This window comes from Nerophis ophidion, linkage group LG22 (genome assembly GCF_033978795.1).
Source record: "Nerophis ophidion isolate RoL-2023_Sa linkage group LG22, RoL_Noph_v1.0, whole genome shotgun sequence".
In the NCBI taxonomy this organism is placed as follows: Eukaryota; Metazoa; Chordata; class Actinopteri; order Syngnathiformes; family Syngnathidae; genus Nerophis; species Nerophis ophidion.
This window is the reverse complement of record NC_084632.1, coordinates 10,461,383-10,471,382: the sequence shown is the minus strand read 5'-3', so window position 1 is coordinate 10,471,382 and position 10,000 is coordinate 10,461,383. Positions and strand designations below refer to the sequence as shown.

The following is a 10,000-nucleotide window of genomic DNA, read 5'->3' as shown; positions in this document are numbered from 1 at the left end:
CGTACACCCTGGACAAGTCACCACCTCATCGCAGTGTAATATTTCCATAAACAATTAAAGATCTTTTAAAGACGTTTGGTAACATAAGAGCCCTCTAGACATAGAATAACACCTACATGGTCACCTTTAATGCAGCTGAGGTAGGCTCCAGCACCCCCTGCGACCCCAAAAGGGACAGGCGGTAGAAAATGGATGGATGGATGGATGCATGGATGGATATTTCCATAAACAATTTTAAGATCTTTTAAAGATGTTTGGCAACATTATGAGAGCCCTCTAGACATGGAATAACACCTTCATGGTCACTTTTGATGCAATTGAGGTAGGCTCCAGCACCCCCCTCAACCTTAAAAGGGACAAGCGGTAGAAAATGGATGGATGAATGAATATTTCCATAAACAATTTAAGATCTTTTAAAGATGTTTAGTAACATTACGAGAGCCCTCTAGACATGGAATAACACATACATGGTCACCTTTATCTGCAGCTGAGATAGGCTCCAACACACCCCGCGACCCTAAAAGGGACAAGCGGTAGAAAATGGATGGATGGATGGATGGATGGATGGATGGATATTCCCATAAACAATTTAAGATCTTTTAAAGACGTTTGGTAACATTACAAGAGCCCTCTAGACATGGAATAACACCTACATGGTCACCTTCAATGCAGCTGAGGTAGGCTCCAGCACCCCCCGCGACCCTAAAAGGGACAAGCGGTAGAAAATGGATGGATATTTCCAAAAGCAATTTAATATATTTTAAAGATGTTTGGTAACATCACGAGAGCCCTCTAGACATGGAATAACACATACATGGTCACTTTTATTGCAGCTGAGCTAGGCTCCAGCACCCCCCGCGACCCCAAAAGGGACAAGCGGTAGAAAATGGATGGATGGATATTTCCATAAACAATTTAAGATCTTTTAAAGACGTTTGGTAACATTACAAGAGCCCTCTAGACATGGAATAACACCTACATGGTCACCTTTAATGCAGCTGAGGTAGGCTCCAGCACCCCCCGCGACCCTAAAAGGGACAAGCGGTAGAAAATGGATGGATATTTCCAAAAGCAATTTAATATATTTTAAAGATGTTTGGTAACATCACGAGAGCCCTCTAGACATGGAATAACTCATACATGGTCACTTTTATTGCAGCTGAGCTAGGCTCCAGCACCCCCCGCGACCCCAAAAGGGACAAGCGGTAGAAAATGGATGGATGGATGGATGGATATTTCCATAAACAATTTAAGATCTTTTAAAGACGTTTGGTAACATTACAAGAGCCCTCTAGACATGGAATAACACCTACATGGTCACCTTTATTGCAGCTGAGATAGGCTCCAGCACCCCCCGCAACTCCAAAAGGGAAAAGCGGTAGAAAATGGATGGATGGATGGATATTTCCATAAACAATTTAAGATCTTTTAAAGATGTTTAGTAACATTACGAGAGCCCTCTAGACATGGAATAACACCTACATGGTCACTTTTATTGCAGCTGTGATAGGCTCCAGCACCCCCCGCGACCCTAAAAGGGACAAGCGGTAGGAAATGGATGGATGGATGGATATTTCCATAAACAATTTAAGATCTTTTAAAGACGTTTGGTAACATTACAAGAGCCCTCTAGACATGGAATAACACCTACATCGTCACCTTTAATGCAGCTGAGGTAGGCTCCAGCACCCCCCGCGAACCCAAAAGGGACAAGCGGTAGAAAATGGATGGATGGATATTTTCCTTAAACAATTTAAGATCTTTTAAAGATGTTTAGTAACATTACAAGAGCCCTCTAGACATGGAATAACACATACATGGTCACCTTTATTGCAGCTGAGATAGGCTCCAGCACCCCCCGCATCCCCAAAAGGCACAAGCGGTAGGAAATGGATGGATAGATGTCTGAGGTTCATTCAATCCGTGGCCAGTCTGATTGGCTTGGTGTCCTCTAGTGGCCAATATGACTATAGTATTGCCTTTTTTTTTTTTTTTTTAGCCATGTTTTGCTTTAAATACTTAACGTATGACCCCAAAAATTTTTGGGAATATGCTTTAAAAAAATAATTTCATATAAAAAACAATCCGCAAACGGCTCAAGCCGCTATATTTGATGTGTGATGTGGAGAGGGATATTTGTACGAGGGAGGTTCCAATCAACGTTTTTGGCTTCGGGTCCCGTTTTGTTAGCTTCGGATCCGATCCTATTTTGAGTCCCAAAGCAAAACTTTAACGATAGATATAATAGAACTGAAAATATTTTATACAGAGTAATAAAACATTTTTAAAAAGCTAATTTCATTAAATTTAGGATTTGCAAGTATTCTCGTAAAACAAATGACATATTAAATTTGTGGCATTGAATACTACATATATTTTTTTAGCAAAAAAAACATCAATTATACACAATAACTAAACAAAAGCCAAAAACACTTGCTACGTTCTGGTATTCATCTGGACTCCGGGGTGCAGAGACAGCAGGCAAGTGCGTGAAAGAAGAAGCCCTTTTATTGAGGGAAAACACAGGAGACACAAAACACAAATATGTGCAGGTGGAAAGTACGCAAAGAGCAAACGTGTGTGAAGCTCAAAGCCAGAGAGAAGGACTGTCGTAAGAAGCATCCTGATTGGCAATGAGAAAAATAACAACGCTGTACAGGAAATGATACAAAACGCAAGAAACTATCACGTGAGAGCGCGACTGTCAGAGTTATTTGGTGACGAACCCCAAGATGCAGAGATGGAGGCAGGCATGGAGAGAGCAAACATGATTTTAATATAAAATACTACAACTAGAACAAACAAAGGGTACAAACAAAAATCACGCACGTGGGCGGATATAACAAACTAAGGGCTATGAACAAACTAATCGGAAACAGGGAACAAAAAACAGTAAGCTACAGAACAACTACCAAATATAGCTTACCGATACGCTGCATTCACACGACCAGCAGGAATGACAAGTAGAAAATGACTGACACAACAATACAAATGATCCAGCACTGACTGGAGGAACAAAGCAGGTGAAATAGGAGCTGGCTGATTGACATCAGGTGTGACTAGATGCCAATCAGCCGCAGCTGAGTGAAAAACAGGACACAGGGAGACCAACAGGAAACTGAACCAAAATAAGAGCACTAGACAGGAACTAAGGACAGGAAATACTAAACACAGAGGAAACAGACAAATGCAGAGGAAAACTAAAACATAGACAAACTGTCAGGGGAAAGCCTGACAGCGACACTATCATTGGCTTCCATTTAAATTGTTACTTTTTTGCCCTCAAAGCCCTTCTGCAACAGAAACTTATTTCATGAGTTTGTAAACAATAACAAAAATGACAAAAAAATGATGATGATCAAAGAACTATAGATCTAATCACTGTAGTATCATCAATATACTGATACTATACTTTGTATCGTGACTATTGACAATTTGTATGGATCCACTCAGCCTTGTTCACATTCAAGAGCTCCATCTTGGCGGTTAGCGGCTTTGTGTGTCCTGTTACTATGTAGTGTAGCATGTTTTGCTATCATGCAAGATTTGATCGGGATATTTTTATCGAGTACATTAGAACAGAAATCCTAAAACCGTGTTTCAACAGGATAGAACTCATAAAATGTGTACAAATACTTCAGTCTGTATTTGTAAACATATTTTAGGAGTACTACTACTCTACTACACATCTTTCAATGAGGAAGCAGTGCCTGGGGAATCTGGGGTGGGCTTATCCTATTTCTAAGTCTGCGGTTGCCGAGGTAATCAAAAAAATGAGATCCGCCCGAAGTTCCTTAAAGGGGAACATTATCACAATTTCAAAAGGGTTAAAAACAATAAAAATAAGTTCCCAATTTTACCGGTCCCGGAATATCCCTAAAAAAGCTTTAAAGTGCCTGTTTTTCGCTCTTTGCCAAGACGCTGTTCATTTTCCTGTGACGTCACACAGTGCTGCCAATACAAACAAACAATGGCGAATAGCACAGCAAGATATAGCGACATTAGCTCGGATTCAGACTCGGATTTCAGCGGCTTAAGCGATTCAACAGATTACGCATGTATTGAAACAGATGGTTGGAGTATGAAAGTATTGAAGAAGAAACTTAAACCATTGAGCGAATAGCTATTGACGCTATTCATAGCCATAGCATGGCCGAATAGCTCCGTTAGCATCGCCGGTAAAATGCGCGGACCAAACGATCAGGACTTTGGCATCTTGTGACACTGGAGCAACTTAAATCGGTCGATTGGTAAGTGTTTTTTTCGCATTAAATGTGGGTGGAAGGAAACGTAATATAGTTGCAAATGCATCTGCAGGTTATCCATACATCTCTGTGCCATGTCTGCTTTAGCACTGCCGGTAAATAGCATGTTAGCATCGATTAGCTGGCAGTCACGCTGCGACCAAATATGTCTGATTAGCACATAATTCAAAAACATCAACAAAACTCACTTTTGTGATTTAGTTGACTTTATTGTTGCAAATGCATCTGCAGGTTATCCATACATCTCTGTGCCATGTCTGTCATCGCCGATAAAATGTGGAGACACTTTGGCACATTCAATGGGGGTCTGGCGACAGACACTTTCGCATCTTCGGGCCAGTGGTGCAACTTGAATCCCTCCCTGTTAGTGTTGTTACACCCTCCGACAACACACCGACGAGGCATGATGTCTCCAAGGTTCCAAAAAATAGTCGAAAAAAACAGAGCTGAGACCCGGTGTTTGCAATGTGTTGAAAATGAAAATAGCGGCTGTATTACCTCGGTGACGTCGCGTTCTGACGTCATCGCAAAAAGACCGATAAACAGAAAGGCTAAGTTTAATTCGCCAAAATTCACTCATTTAGAGTTCGGAAATCGGTTAAAAAAATATAAGTTCTTTTTTCTGCAACATCAAGGTATATATTAACGCTTACATAGGTCTGGTGATAATGTTCCCCTTTAAGGTTCTGGATGCTGTAGGGCTGTCTTGGTTGACAAGACTCTGCAGCATTGTGTAGACATCGGGGGCGGTGCGTCTGGATTGGGAGACTGGGGTGGTGGATCCTATATTTAAAAAGGGGAACCGGAAGGTGTGTTCCAACTATCGTGGGAAAACATTCCTTAGCCTTCTCGATAAGGTCTATTCAGGTGTACTGGAGAGGAAGCTAAACCGGATAGTCGAAGTTTGGATTCAGGAGAAGTGTAGTTTTCGTCTTGGTCCAGGAGCTGTGGACCAACTCTATACTTTCGGCAGGATTCATGAGGGTGCATGGGAGTTTGCCCAACCAGTCTACATGTGTTTTGTGGACTTGGAGAAGGCATTCCACCGTGTCCCTCGGGAAGTCCTGTGAGGAGTGCTCAGAGAGTATGGGATATCGGGCCGCCTGATTGTGGCGGTCCGCTCCCTGTATGATCAGTGTCAGAGCCTGGTCCGCATTGCTGGCAGTAAGTCGAACTCGTTTCCAGTGAGGGTTGGCCTCCCTGCCCCTTGTCACGGATTCTGTTTACAACTTTTTGGACATAAATTCTAGGCGCAGTCTGGGCAATTAGGGGATCCGGTTTGGTGGCTGCAGGATTAGGTCTCTGCTTTTTGCAGATGATGTGGTCCTGATGGCTTCATCCGGCCAGGATCTTCAGCTCTCACTGAATGTTTGCAGTCTAGTGGGAAGCGACTTGGATGAAAATCAGCACTTTCATGATCGAATCCATGGTTTCTGGCCGGAAAAGGGTGGAGTGCCATCTCCGAGTTGGGGAAGAGATCTTGCCCCAATTGGAGGAGTTCAAGTACTGAACAAAGTTTTGTTGTACTGACAATAACGACCTTTCCTATCCTATCCTACCTCGGGGTCTTGTTCACAAGTGAAGGAACGGTTGATTGTGAGATCGACAGTCGGACCGGTGCGGCATCTGCAGTGATGCGGACCCTGTATCGGTCCGTGGTGGTGAAGAAGGAACTGAACCGGAATGCAAAGCTTTCAATTTACCATATAATCTATATTCCCATTCTCATCTATGGTCATGAGCTTTGAGTTATGACTCAAAGGACCAGATCACGGGTGCAAGCTGCTGAAATTAGTTTCCTCCGTTGGGTGGTGGCGCTGTCCTTTAGAGATAGGGTGAGACGCTCTGCCATCCGGGAGGATCTCAAAGTAAAGCCGCTGCTCTGCCACATCGAGAGGAGCCAGATGAAGCTTTCAGGGATTTGGTCAAACTGCCCCTCGAAAGCCTCCCTGGGGAGGTATTGGGTGTGCGTCAGACCGGTAGGAGACCATGGGGTAGAACCAAGACACGGTAGAGAGACTATGTCTCCCAACTGTTCTGGGAACGCCTCGGGACGAAGTGGCTGGGGAGAGGGAAGTCTGGGCTTCCCTGCTTAGGCTGCTGCCCCCACGATCCGACTTTGGATAAGCGGAAGAAATGATGGATGAATGGTTGGACTAGTATATATATTACATGTCATTTTACACACCATAATAAACGCTGTTAAACATGATCAATGACCTGATGAATAGTGACCTGCTCAGAAACAAAATAATGTATTAGTATAAGTTCATTATGTCTAAATTGGTGGATTATATTACATATTCCAAGCATTTATTTTTCATCCTCATGTTAAAAAGTTTTTTAGGTACTTTATGGTTAGCTCAATATTTGTTCAACAATCAATGACTCGGGGCTGTATTTGACTGGGAGTTTCATGGTCGAATCTGATTCGTTAGATCAGGGGTGTCTAAAGTGTTGCCCGGGTGCCATTTACGGCCTTCAGCTAATTTTATAATGTCCCATTCTAAGAATACTATTACAACCATTTTAAAAAGTGAAATAAAAACATAAAAAAGTAGAATAAAAGAGCAAACAGGTGAACTGTAATGAAATAAAAATAAAATATTGACTATAATAACACAAAGCTGCCATGCTGGCTGTTTTCTTCTTCGAAGCTGTGATTGCTCAAAAAAAAAAAAATAATAATAATAAAACAAAATTAATGGTCCTATTCTAGATTCTAGATATATTTTTGGAAAATATATTGCATATTTTGTGTGTTTGCCATATATATATATATATATATATACATATATATATATACACATATATATATATATATATATATATATATATATATATATATATATATATATATATATATATATATATATATATATATATATATATGTATGTATATATATATATAAAGTTTTCCTAAAGTTTTCCTTGACAAAAAGGGAATAAAACAAACAAACAAAAAAACTAACATGAATACTAAAAACTTGTAATTGACGGCTAGATATGAAGTTCATATCAATACTTAGGCGTTGAAAGTAAAAAAAAAAAAAAGAAAAGAAAAAAGTATGACTTATTTTCAACACTTTTATGAGTGGGGCCATTTTAGAGCCCAAATAATTTTAGTATGATTTTTTTATAAACTGTCATTGGTCAAAAAATAACAATGAATGATTTTATGAATTATTGATCCATCAAAAACTCAAATTACTTCAGATCAAATACTCCACGCTGAACATTTTTGGTGGGAAAATATTGCATATTTTGTATTTTTGCCATCAAAAACTTGGTTTTGACAAAAAAGAGCATTAATGAAATAATAATAATAATAATAAAAATAATAAATATAAAAGTGTTATATAGACGGATGGACCTGAACTTGATCAAGAGATTTAGGTGTTGACAAAAAAATTAATTATTGACTGGATTTCAAAAATTTTATGACTGAGACCCTTCCGGTTAACCTGGACTAAATTGGAGGGGAGACCTAAAGGGTGACATATATATATATATATATATATATATATATATATATATATATATATATATATATATATATATATATATATATATATATATATACACACACATATGTATATATATGCATATATATATAAATGTATATATATACATATATATAAATGTGTGTGTGTATATATATATATATGTGTATGTATATATATATATATGTATATATATTTATATATATATACATATATAAAAATGTGTGTGTGTATATATATGTGTTAATATATGTGTTTATGTATGTATGTGTGTATATATATATATATATATATATATATATATATATATATATATATATATACACACATATGTATGTGTGTGTGTGAGTATGTATGTATTGGTTTTGAAAATGAAAAATATAAAAATGGCCCCAGCATGCTTTGATTTTTTAATGTGCGGCCCACAGTGGAAACAGTTTGGACACCCCGCCTTAGATTTTCCCAAAGTCAACAATCGTGTTTTGTCTGCTCGCATGTATGCTAAATGCATGTTAGCAGCTAATGTGGAGTTTTTACACTTCAAAAAGGCTAAAACACTTAGATAAAGAAATAAAACAACAGAGGTTGAAAAGCTTAGTGCGGTATTCGCATCGAATCTCGTTGGGGTCGGAAAGATGATCAAATTTAACTATTGAGAGGAAGTAAACGTGGGTTTTGGAGAGGAACCAGCAGAAGGATTATTACCGTTGCCAGAGGGGAGCAGTGACGGAGGCTTCCTGTCAGAGCGAACTGGTCCGGGCTACATCCCTACATGGGCCGATGGCGGGCTTGGGCCTGCCAAGGCTCGCTGTGGCACGGCAACATCCTACGCGGGAGGCCTTGGCTACTTAACTACCTCCCACGAAATCAAAATTCTCAGAATAAAACTGTCAAATAGTCGAAGACACCCATAATTGTTCCTACAAAATAAAGTTACCAGCATTTACCTAAAAGGGTACAATACTTGTCGCTGGGTGCACCTTTTTGAGAGGCATTTATGGACCTTTCAGTCCAGGTCCATTGGTGTACTTTATCAACGTGTACCAGTTAAAGTACAATCGTTATAACCCCCTAACCCTATACTAGACTGACCATACGTCCTATTTTCCCCGGACATGTCCACTTTTGCGGGGCTGTCCAGGCTGTCCGGGCGGGGTTTCTTAAATACCTCAAATGTCCGGTATTTTGAGTCGGGGTTGTGTGTATTTTCAATGTACGTACAGGGATAAGAAGGGGTTAAATACAAAACAAATTGTGAAGGTGTGCGGACGCAGAACAATTCGTGAGGTAAGGGCAGAGACAGAGAGTGCGAGAGAGCAAGATAGTGGATTAATTGTTAACCAAGGCATACTTGTTCAACAGCCATTCAGGTCACACTGAGGGTGGCCTTATAAACAACTTTAACACTGTTACAAATATACACCACACTGGGAACCCACACCAAACAAGAATGACAAACACATTTCGGGAGAACATCCGCACCGTAACGCAACATAAACACAACAGAACAAATACCCAGAACCCCTATCAGCACTAACTCTTACGGGACGCTACAATATACACCCTTAAAGCCCTATTACGTCACTTCAAATATTCCACTTTGAAAATATTTTTGGTGGAAGATTTTGCGTATTTTGCGTTTCCCATAAAAAAAAATATAGTTTTGTTTGACCAAAAAAGGGTGGAAAACAAAAAAACAACATAAAAAAAACCCTCCAAAATTCTGAAATGAGGAATAGATCTGAAGTTGATGTAGACTCCAGAGATTAAAGCGTTAAATATAAAATGTATGTAAGTCCTGGCACACCATTAATCATCATTTCATGACCGAACACTTATTACACTTTTATACTGAAATAAATATTATTAAATAAAAACATAGAAAAAAATACCAGCAGCAGTAAAGTTTAAATCCATGAACGAAAGAAGAAAGTGAATGAATGTTTATAACTGAATACATTTACATATGCATACAAATTTGTCTTCTTTTTTTATCATTTTTTTTAATGAATTAAGTAACTTTTATGACAACCTTTTTCCAAAACACAACATAGAATGTGAGACATAACAGGACAATTCATATGTTTATCATTTGTTTTCAAGACGCTTACAAAAAAGTGGGACCCAAAAAATTTGCTGTGGGACCCTATTTTTATGACTTGATGGGGTCCCTGGGACCCCATTTTTATGACTTGATGGGGTCCCTGGGACCCCATTTTGAAAATTCCTAGC

General features: G+C 39.3%; 1 long non-coding RNA gene across 2 annotated transcripts in view; it reads right to left on the bottom strand.

Moving 5' to 3' along the window:
- The window catches only part of LOC133540558 (uncharacterized), a 138,956-nt gene that overhangs the window by 107,936 nt on the left and 21,020 nt on the right, over positions 1 to 10,000 (bottom strand). The window lies entirely within an intron of this gene.